The sequence below is a fragment of the Nyctereutes procyonoides genome, unplaced genomic scaffold, assembly GCF_905146905.1.
Source record: "Nyctereutes procyonoides isolate TBG_1078 unplaced genomic scaffold, NYPRO_anot_genome, whole genome shotgun sequence".
In the NCBI taxonomy this organism is placed as follows: Eukaryota; Metazoa; Chordata; class Mammalia; order Carnivora; family Canidae; genus Nyctereutes; species Nyctereutes procyonoides.
In genome coordinates this window covers 2,467,895-2,478,217 of record NW_026575048.1, presented here as the reverse complement: position 1 = coordinate 2,478,217, position 10,323 = coordinate 2,467,895, and the positions used below count along the sequence as shown (strand labels likewise).

At 37.7% G+C, this 10,323-nt stretch overlaps 1 pseudogene; it reads right to left on the bottom strand.

Annotated features, from left to right (window-relative positions):
* Window positions 1–235: 235 nt before the first annotated feature.
* LOC129511199 (U1 spliceosomal RNA) lies at window positions 236–384 on the bottom strand (annotated as a pseudogene).
* Between the last annotated feature and the right edge of the window lie 9,939 nt (window positions 385–10,323).

Genomic DNA, 10,323 nt, shown 5'->3' with positions numbered 1-10,323 from the left:
TGAGATCGAGCCTCACATTGGGCTCCATGTTGGTACAGAGTCTGCTTGAGATCCTCTCTCTCCCTCTGCTCCTCTGTCACACACGTGCATGAAATTTCTCTCTCTAAAAAAAAAAAAATTAATTAAATAAAGTAAAATTGTAATAATAACTAAACAGGTTGGTATTATATATGCATCCCATATACATCATAACAGCATATATTAGAATTATGTTTTGATATATATTAAAAAAAAACAGGGGAAAGCACGAATGCAGTCCCCCACTACCACAAATTATGCAGTCCAGTTTCCCACATTTGGGGAAATCGCAGGAGTGCAATGGATAAGCCTCGCCCTGGGAAAACCACCTTCGTGATCATGGTATCTCCCCTGCCAGGTAAGTATTGTTTTGATATATATTAATATGCAGTGTATCCTATAGGTACTATAGATAGGTCCTTTTTACATGTACATATATTTCTTGATATTTCCCTCAATATATAATTGTGTGCATCCCACCTTGAACACTGATGCCTTAAGTAATAGGACTGTGGCTCATTCTACTGGGATAATGTCCTGTAGCCTGAGTCAATTAATTATTTCACTCATTTACCTCAAATCTTTGTTTCCCCCATCCTTCCCCTCTCTCTCCTTCCTTGATTTCCTTCTTCCTTCCCTCATTTCTTCCAATTTCTGAACCAGAAAATCTATCGAGCACCTTGTGTTTTCTAAGCATTATGCTAAACATAGACAAATTCTTGTCCGTTTGTTTGTTTCTAGGAGACAAAACCATGAATTATACCAAGTCTCCTGCTCTAAGGAAAAATAAGGAAACACAACATCCTATTTTAGTGCAAAACCCAGGTCAAAGTGTTATTACAACACCAAGGAGGCCATGATTTTCTGTGCTTAGGAATGACATAGACCACCTGTCGGGCATTCGTGCTGGGGAATGAAGAAGAGATTCCCAGGTACAACTCAAGAAAAGAATTTGGGCAGAGATAGCCACATGAGCAATTGGGTGGCTGCTTCAAAATCGGTGATCTGTTCTGACAACACAGAGCAGTCTGGTGAGCTAGAATGAGGGCTTTTCTGTTCAGCATCAATTAATGAATATTCAGGGCTTTGCAGGTCACACTGTCTCTGCTGCAAGCACTCACCTCTGCCATCAAGTGTGAAAATAGTCATGCACTGAGCCTAAATGGACAGGCATTGCTGCGCTCCAATAAAACTTTGTGTGCAAAAACAGGTGGTGAGCCAAGGTGTCCTCAGGCTGTCATGTGCTGGCTCCAGTCCCCTCATGGGTCCAGCAGTTCCAGATAATATCTTCTTTGTTATATTTGGTAAAACTGGGGAGTTACTGGTATGCAAATAATAGTCCTTTGTAGTTAAAGATTGTATTCCCAGATTTGTATATTCCTAACTTCCATTTTTTAAATAACTTTATTTACCTCATTCCACACTATTTATGCAGGTGAATATAGCCCCAAATCTCTACTAGTCCAAGCACTGCATCACATGAAAATTGCTGGTGAGAATGTGAGCATATCTTTAAGAATATTAAGTTTTGGATTTTGATTAAAAATATAATATTCAGAGAAAATATGACCTTCCTCCTACATTTAAAAACATCAGCATTTGCTATAATTGGGAAGAAAATGAAGAAATGCAAGATGCTATTTTCAAAGTATAGCATAGACTAGAAAAATGATAAATCTTTGCTTCATATGTTATTATACCTATTTCTGATTCTTTTTCTTTCTAGCTTTATTATGTTGATTTATATAAAAGTATCAAATTTGGATAACCCTTGCAAATGCTAATCTAATCATCCTTAATTCCTCTGATATGCAGAAGAACCTTATTCATCATAGCAAACTAACTTCTGTTACTTTAACTATCTGAAGCCTTCTGTGGAGTTGACAGTGTACCCAGAATTAATTAACTACTGTTCCAACGATTCAGCCAACTTTTTGTGCAGGTCATTACGTTTAACATTTTAATATTCTACAGTAAATTATCCACCTCTTCAATATGCCAAACACATTTAATGAAATTGGAAATTTGAAGTTTATAAAACTTCCTACAGTTTTTCTTTTAATATTCAACAACCGAGAGCTTTTATTATGGATGGTACAAACTAGAGAAAATTTAAACCTAAGTGTTCAAGAACAATATTCCTCACAAACAAGCATTCAACTTTAAGTGTGGAGAAGATACGTACAGGGAATTTCTCTTTAAGCAACAATTTTTCTAAAATGTCTTCACAACAATCAGGTGATGACGTTGTGGGGCTCCATTTAAATATGGAGAACCATGTTTACCTTCTAAATAGGACTTTGTTACTTATGGCAGGACTATGTTTAATGGAGAAGGACACAGGTTTGGGGAGACTTTGAGGGAAATATTTTAAATCAATAATTAATAATCATCACATATTTACATTTTGCCAACTACTACGTTAAACATGCTTTATCACATTTAACTCTCACAATAATGCTGTTATTATTGTCCATCATAGAAATGCAAAATCAAGCATGCCAAGGGAAAATCATTTGCCCAAGTCACAGACCAATCTTCAGCAACATTAGAATTTTGTTCGTCTAACACCATGACACCAGTTCAAACCTCTCTTATAGATTGTCACAGAAAGGAGAAATAAAAGGAGAATGGGACTTCTCCTTTTATGGGAAGTGTTGGACTCATGCTCAAGGCAGACATTTGGCTGGAATTCCTGGTACATGTTAATGCATCAATGGAATCTACATGCCTCAAACCTTTTAGGGTTGCAAATAACCTCCCCAAGTTATTTATTTTGCCTTTTTTTAATGGAATTCACTCATTGAAACTGAATTTTGCTTTACGATCTTAAAAATCAAGGAGGAATTTTTCCAACCCACCATCTGCACTGGAGCCAGGGCCAAGTTACAAACTTTCCTAAAAACCCTTAGGGGAAGACCATTATTCTTGAGGTTGAAACATCGGATACAATAAAAAATGTAAAGGCCAAGATCCAGGATCAGGATCAGCAAAGGGTGATCTGTGCTGGCAAGCAACCGGAAGATGGGGTACTTGATCTGACTCCAGCATTCAAAAGAAGTCCACCCCTCATCTTCTGCTGAGACTTTGTGATGAAGCTAAGAAAAGGAAGAAATCTTACTGCACTCCCAAAAAAGTGCATCTGAGAACCTTAAGCAGGCTTCCTGAAATATATGGGGGAAGGGGGTGAGAATGGTAAAGTTAGTCATCTTCACTGGGAGTGGTCTTCAGATTAATGTGGTGCTGGAGTTTTTATGGCCAGTCACTTAGACAGACATTATTGTGGCAAACATATGACCTATTGCTTTAATAAACTAGAACACAAGTCACTATGTATGGCTCAATAAAAGCATGAACTAAAAAAGGACATCGAAGAGGATAGGATAAGGTCACAAAGGTCTGCCTTGTATATTATGGAAGAGCCACTGTGTAAGCATCAGGCTGAGACCTTCAAGAGAAACAGTGAGAAAAACAATTGAGAACCCAAGCCAGGAGCAAGGACAAGAGTCTTTAGTGGAAGGCACGTATATGGAGTCCCTGGTGAGCGTATCACCATGAGGTGACTAGGATGCTAAGGGCCTTCTTAAAAGTGGGTTTCTGATGGATAATATCACTCAAGTCTTACTAAGAACAGGAAGGAAGAGGAGTGTGTGCAAACTCGTGGAAACCAAGGCCGACACCAGCACTCCATAAACCACATCATAAACCATGATGGTGCATTGCTATGGTAGATGGAGATGCAGGACAATACTCAGTGTCTAAAATTTGTCCTATTTCCAGTATGTTTGCCCTCTGAGAGTAAATGGAGCTCCATCCTGACACTTAACGTTGATTACCACTTAAAACTATAGCTACTTTTTCTTTAAGCTATAGCTCTATGATAGGTGTTATTTAAAAAATTCCAGCATCCTGAGACTGCTCAGTCAACCCAATTTATTGATAATGGTTTTTGTTTTATAGAATCAACTATTAAAGGGATGAATAAATTAAAGAAAAAATATTTCAAATAGATGTAAAAAATTGAGAATTATTTCTGAGGCTGAATCACTAAATTGTGTGTGAAATCAATAAAAGACTTCTAGTTGAAAATTTGAGGGCATAAGCTGCACTCATTGTATCATTTTATGAGCTACATCCTCGGTGACCTTTGAGGATTCCACAAACAGAGCTTTACAATCATTCTGCTCTTTTGAGTTCTAGCTCAATATATTTTCTTTTATTCCACAACTGCCAGAGAGAGAGGTCTTTCCTAAATTGTAGTGAAGGAAGATTGAAATAGAAAGTTCATAATTACTCATTCAGTTATTTTCACTGAAATTATAAGTATTCTAGCACAAATGTCAAGGCTTTAGAGGGAAACATACCTTAATGATAAGTCATATACAATAATAAAAGACTAAAATTCAATAAAGGAACAACTCATGAAGAAGGTATGAGTGAATATATATAAAACTTGTAAGATCCTAATGTTTTTCAAATTAAAGGGTTACTTTTCGTGCAAATAAAATTGTTCTATGTGCACATTGTCATTAAATCTGATGATGGATTTATGTTATTTATGTTACAGGGAAGCTATAGATAACACCAGAGCGAGTTCAGACTCAGAAATAAAAATAGGTTGGGACATGGTACTTTATTTTAATCAAATTAGATTGATAATATTTTTTAAAAGCATGCTGCTTGGTAAAACCAAAGAATCTGTGTTGATGAATCAGAGTATGATGATTGGCATGTTAAAAGTATCACCAGTACATAAGGAATGAAAATTGGCCCAACTTTAGATGGTGGTGATTGAATCATTCAATGAAACTTATCTGGGAAGCATGAGTCTTTAGCTTCATGGTCTTTATGAACAAGTGCAAGCGAGTGGTTAAGACTCAAATCAACATTAATACATTATTGTGAAGTAAAATCATAGTATGAACCCACCCTTCCCCTTTCCCAATAATGGACCACAGGCTAACCCTACAATATTTTCGCGACATAAGCCTTTTAAAAAATATATTTTTATTTATTTATTCATGAGATACACACAGAGAGAGACAGAGACAAAGACAAAGGCAAAGGGAGAAGCAGGCTCCATGCATGGAGCCTGATGTGGGACTCAATTCCGGAACTCCAGAATCATGCCCTGAGCCAAAGGCAGATGCTCAACTGCTGAGCCACTCAGGAATCCCAACGACACAAGCTTTTGATCAAGGTAAACAAACTCTAGTTATCTACTAAATATGTCTTCTGTTGCTGAAGAGACAAAACACCCCAAGATACGAACTAACATTTTGGCACAATTAAAAAAAAAAAAAAAAAAACCTATGGACTCTAAATCCAAAAAATTAAAAAATGGCTGAATGCAAGACAAGCTTAAGAGATATGGGAAATTCAAAGACTGTCATTGAGATGATTCTGGAAAAAAAAAAAAAAACATTCCAGCTGTCTCTCCTTTGGAACACATGGCAGGGTTGGGCTTCCAGACGTAATGAATTTAAGTATGGACATATTACTCATTTGGGCCAGTCAGTTATGAGTAGAAGCATTAGGAGCTGTTGTACACTTGCACCATTTATCTTTACTTTTGACAAAACTATCAACATTCTAAAGGTGGAGAATGCTCCTTTAGGCTGGTCTCTGAGTGCCTTTGCTGAGTTAGAGCCCTCCTGCTGAACCACATGGACGTGACACAGGAGTAGAAAACAAACCTTTATGTTTCTAAGCCATACAGATTTGAGGGCAGCTTGATCTCAATGCATAACTTAGACTATCTGGTTATTGCACGTGGCAAAAATCTCTTCCAAGAATCAAGATGAAATAGAGTCATTTTCAGGTAAATAAAAACTGATTGTATTTACTCTTCAACAGACCTTCTCTGAAGGAATTTCTAAAAGATGTACATTAGGGAAAGTCTGAGATTTAAAAAGAATGGTGACCAAAGAAGTGTTTTGAATAAAACATTAATTATAATAATGTATGATACATGCATTTTTAAATAGATTCTTAACATACTAGCAACAAAATTAACATTAGTACAAAAGTCAGGAGGAAGTTCTATCATTTGCTAGTCTAATATGTACATTAATATATTAATAAATTTCAGATTTTTAAAAGATTTTTATTTATTCATGAGAGACACAGAGAGAGAGAGAGGCAGACACAGGCAGAGGGAGAAGCAGGGTCCATGCAGGGATCCCGATACCCTGGGACTCGATCCCAGGACCCCAGGATCACACCCTGAGCCGAAGGCAGATGCTCAACCACTGAGCCACCCAGGCATCTCAATAAATTTCAGATTTTTTTGAAGGTTAAGTACACATGAATTATTTCAAGGATACAACTAAAAGAAAAATGTATGACAGTGAAACCAGTAATATCACAAAATTTAATGAGAAAAGCAAAAATAAAAAATACATATTCAATTCAAAATACAAAAATATTGATAAAAGAAAATGACAATAAAAAAGCTCAAAACTGGAGCACAGAAAAAGATCCAAATATATTAATAATTCCAATATATATAAATGCTCTAAATTTTCTTGTTAAAGTTTAAGGAATTTTTTTTTATATTTTATTTATTTATTCATGAGAGACAGAGAGAGAGAGGCAGAAACACAGGCAGAGGGAGAAGCAGGCTCCATGTAGGGAGCTCGGCATGGGACTCGATCCCCAGTCTCTAGGATCACTCCCTGGGCTGAAGGCAGCGCTAAACCACTGAGCCACCTGGGCTGCCCAAGTTTAAGGATTTTAAAACAGAATATAAAAATAATTTCACTTAATATAAAAATTAAATTTGATATTAGTAATATTAAATTTAAATAAATTTTAAGTGTCAGGGTATGGATATAAAATATAAGGGCAAAGAATTCCCAGAGAGAATAAAAGCACATGGTAGGATGTTCATCATTTTTCCCTTGTGCTAACAACAAACCCTGAAGTTGGGAGAAAATTTACCTAAGAGATGGGTTAATTCACAGGGCTGAAGAGATAAAAACTAGGTATCAAAGCTACTAAGGCAGTCAGAGTATAAAGGCAAAAATGTCCAGGAAAAAATTAAGAGGATTGAATGTGAAATCATATATTTGTTTTTTCTCCTCAAGGAATTTGCTCAATTATTCTCAAGGCCTTAAGAACCAAGCAGCTCATCTGTGTGTGGCACCCAACAGGCAGATACAAAGCAGAACTTTTAGGTATTTTATAGTACTGGAGAGTCAAACATTGGGTACCCGAGGAGATCCTTGCTGAAAGACTGGTCACAGGGGCCTTGAAGAGCTTAAGAACCCAGACGAAGCAGGATGGCTCCAAGTGGAGGGTCCCCCCCGGCCACCCTAGAGTGGGCTGTCCAGGGCTGTGGCCAGGTCGGCTCAGGTTATGGACAGCTTGCTGTTGCCATGGTACTGGTTTCCATGCAGGCCCACCTGAGCGCAGAGGGGGTCATTTCTTTTCCCTTCACAGAGGAGAATCAGAGAGAAAAATTTTCTTCAACTAGTGATGTCTTTCCCTCAGTCCATGAGGCATCTTCCTTCCAGAGTTGGATAAAAATCAAGACTTTTATGATCTCACACTGAAGCCTCTCAGTTCAGAGAAGGACCCCCCATGGGTGAGGATAAAGGAACAAAATCCCAGGTCAGTACTTACCAGGAAAAGCAGCAATCGGTGATTTAATGGTGTTAGCATGACACCTTTCTGATTTGATTTCTGCCTGTTTCCCTCGCTTTCAAAAAGCTGCTTTTGTCTATGTCAGTTATTAGAGAAATACTTTGTTAACTTCCAGACGCTCAAGAATTGGCACTACTGTTTCCAAAATAGGATTTCAATCTAAAAGAATTTGAATCAATTCTCCAAGAACGTGCCTCAACTGGGAGGCCTGTCATACTTGCATCTCCAGGTAGGCGATAAATAAAACCATTGCATCTGTGACCAGCTGTGTCTTTCAGCTGTTGAAGACTGGTTTCCCCATCCAGATTGAGATCAATCTCCACACTGGCTCAATGTCCTAACTCACGTTGTTGAGGTCAGGGACTCTCCATGTCACTCCTTGAAGAGGCTACCAGCCGCTGAGCCAGCTCATGTGAGTTGCTGACCACGATTGTAAGCATTTGTTTCAGGCTGGGCTGTGCTCGTTCCCTGCCTTAAGGATTGTCACAGGCTGCCCGAGGCTAACTCACATAGAATTTCAAATTCAAAACGAGTTAACTGCGTGCCCATCTGCCCCCTGGAACTCCAGCTGCTTCTTAGTTCATGGTTCTTGGTTCATCAGACTGCCTAGAACTGAAGGTTGGATGGATCTGGGTTAGACACCAACAAGAAGACAAGGCAGAGATGGAATAAAGAACCTCAAGAGCAAAGACCTTCACTCTGGATCTTTTCCAAAATCAAAAGGAGGGCCACTGTGCTAGAACTTGGTGAGTGAGGGGGAGGGAGGGTGAGATAATACCAAGAAAGACTGAGGTCCCAGAGGATCTTGTAGACAATGAGAAGGACTTTGGGTTTTATTTTATTTTTATGTTATTCTTAGTGCCAAGGAAGCCACTGGAAGAGCTTCAGCAGACGGGCGCTTGGGTGGCTCAGGGTATGATCCTGGAGTTCCGGGATTGAGTCCGGGGAGCCTGCCTCTCCCTCTGCCTGTGTCTCTGTCTCTCTCTGTGTGTCTCTCATGAATAAATAAATAAAATCTTTTTAAAAAGGAAGAGCTTCAGCAGAAAGGTGAATTAATGTGCTTTCACTGTTTAAAAAGTGCCTGTTGTTGTAGGGGTGAGGAAGAATGGCAGTAGGAGCATACCGGAAGCCATTGAGGAAGTCCAAGGAAGTGGCCTGTCTGTTGCAAAAGAGATGAAGAGTAGGGTATATGTTTTAAAGAAAAGAAAAAGAACTGAATGATGGATTGAATGTCACATAAATGTGAGCGATGCTCACATTCTTTGCTTCCAGCTTTTGTTTCTGTGAAAGTCCTGAGTCTGGGACTATGCTGTCATGCTTCTTTATCAAAGCACCTCGCCTCTCTCGCTGGTACAGGAATGGGTGGAATTAGCTCTAATTCAATATAACACATAATTAGATTACATAATTATAATACATAATTAGAACATATTCTAACATTCCTTCTACTTAAAAATATTCTGTGACTCAATGTTTGCTGAATAAATTGAGTTGATTAAAATATATGGCACTGAGAATCTTGGATGAAACAACTAGACAGATGATTGATGGCACCATTTACTGACAGGAAACGACTTAGAGATGAAGGTATGAGGTGGGAACATAGGATGCTCTGACTTGAACATATTGTTTGAGATTCCCAGTAAGCATCCCTAGTAGATTCCAAGTGGAGATGGTAAGCAATTACACATGAGAATCTAGAACTCGGGGAGGTGGTTTAGGTTAAAAATATACATTTTGGAGTTTGCAGCTTATCGACAATGTATAGAACTCTTTCTGTTTTCTGAAGCAGAATAACTTCATAAGATGATATGTAAATAGCATTCAGGAAAAATTATTGCAGCTCAGCTTATTCACAATGGGAAAGAGAAAAAAAATTAATGTCATCTAAAAATAAAACAACTAAAAATAACAGCATGTCCGTGCAGTGGAATCATATGCATCCATATAAGATAATATTTATAAGCATCTGTAATATTTATTTATTTATTTATTTTGCATCTGTAATATTTAAAGGAAAGGGTGAGGTTACAAAATTAAGTAAAAATCTTATGGGATAAACAGTTTGAATTCAATTTTGGAATTTTAAAAATCTACAGAAAGAAAAGACTAGAAAGGACTACAACAAAATAACAGAAATGATCTCATCGTGATGAGAACATGGGTGAATAAAACAAAAGTTCTTCATATATTTTGAATTTTCAAGATTTACTACACTGAATATTAACTTTGTGTTATAAAATTATTTTGAAAGAAGAAAAAGAGTTTCTGGTTACCTATTATAAATAGCTAGAGATGAGTTCCTAATAGCCTTGCTTTGGCACTTGCTAAGGGAAAGCAATAAGACAAATTGAGCACCTCATGAGAAAAATTTAATAAATAGAAGACTCTGCTGATGGATGGCATTGATTGTATTTTATTGCAATGGGGTTTCTATAGCCCAGTTGACCAATGTGTAATCAGCTCCATCTTCACTTCAATGTTAATAAATATTTGACTTCTCCACTCTGGACACTGCTCTAGTGGTCTTACTGCATCATTGACCTTGCAGGCAAACACAGAGACCCTTGACCTTTGCCATTGATTGCTTCTTGTGCTTATCGGCCATTCACACTACAGCCAGCCCTATTTCTTTTTGTTTAAAAAAAATGCACTCAA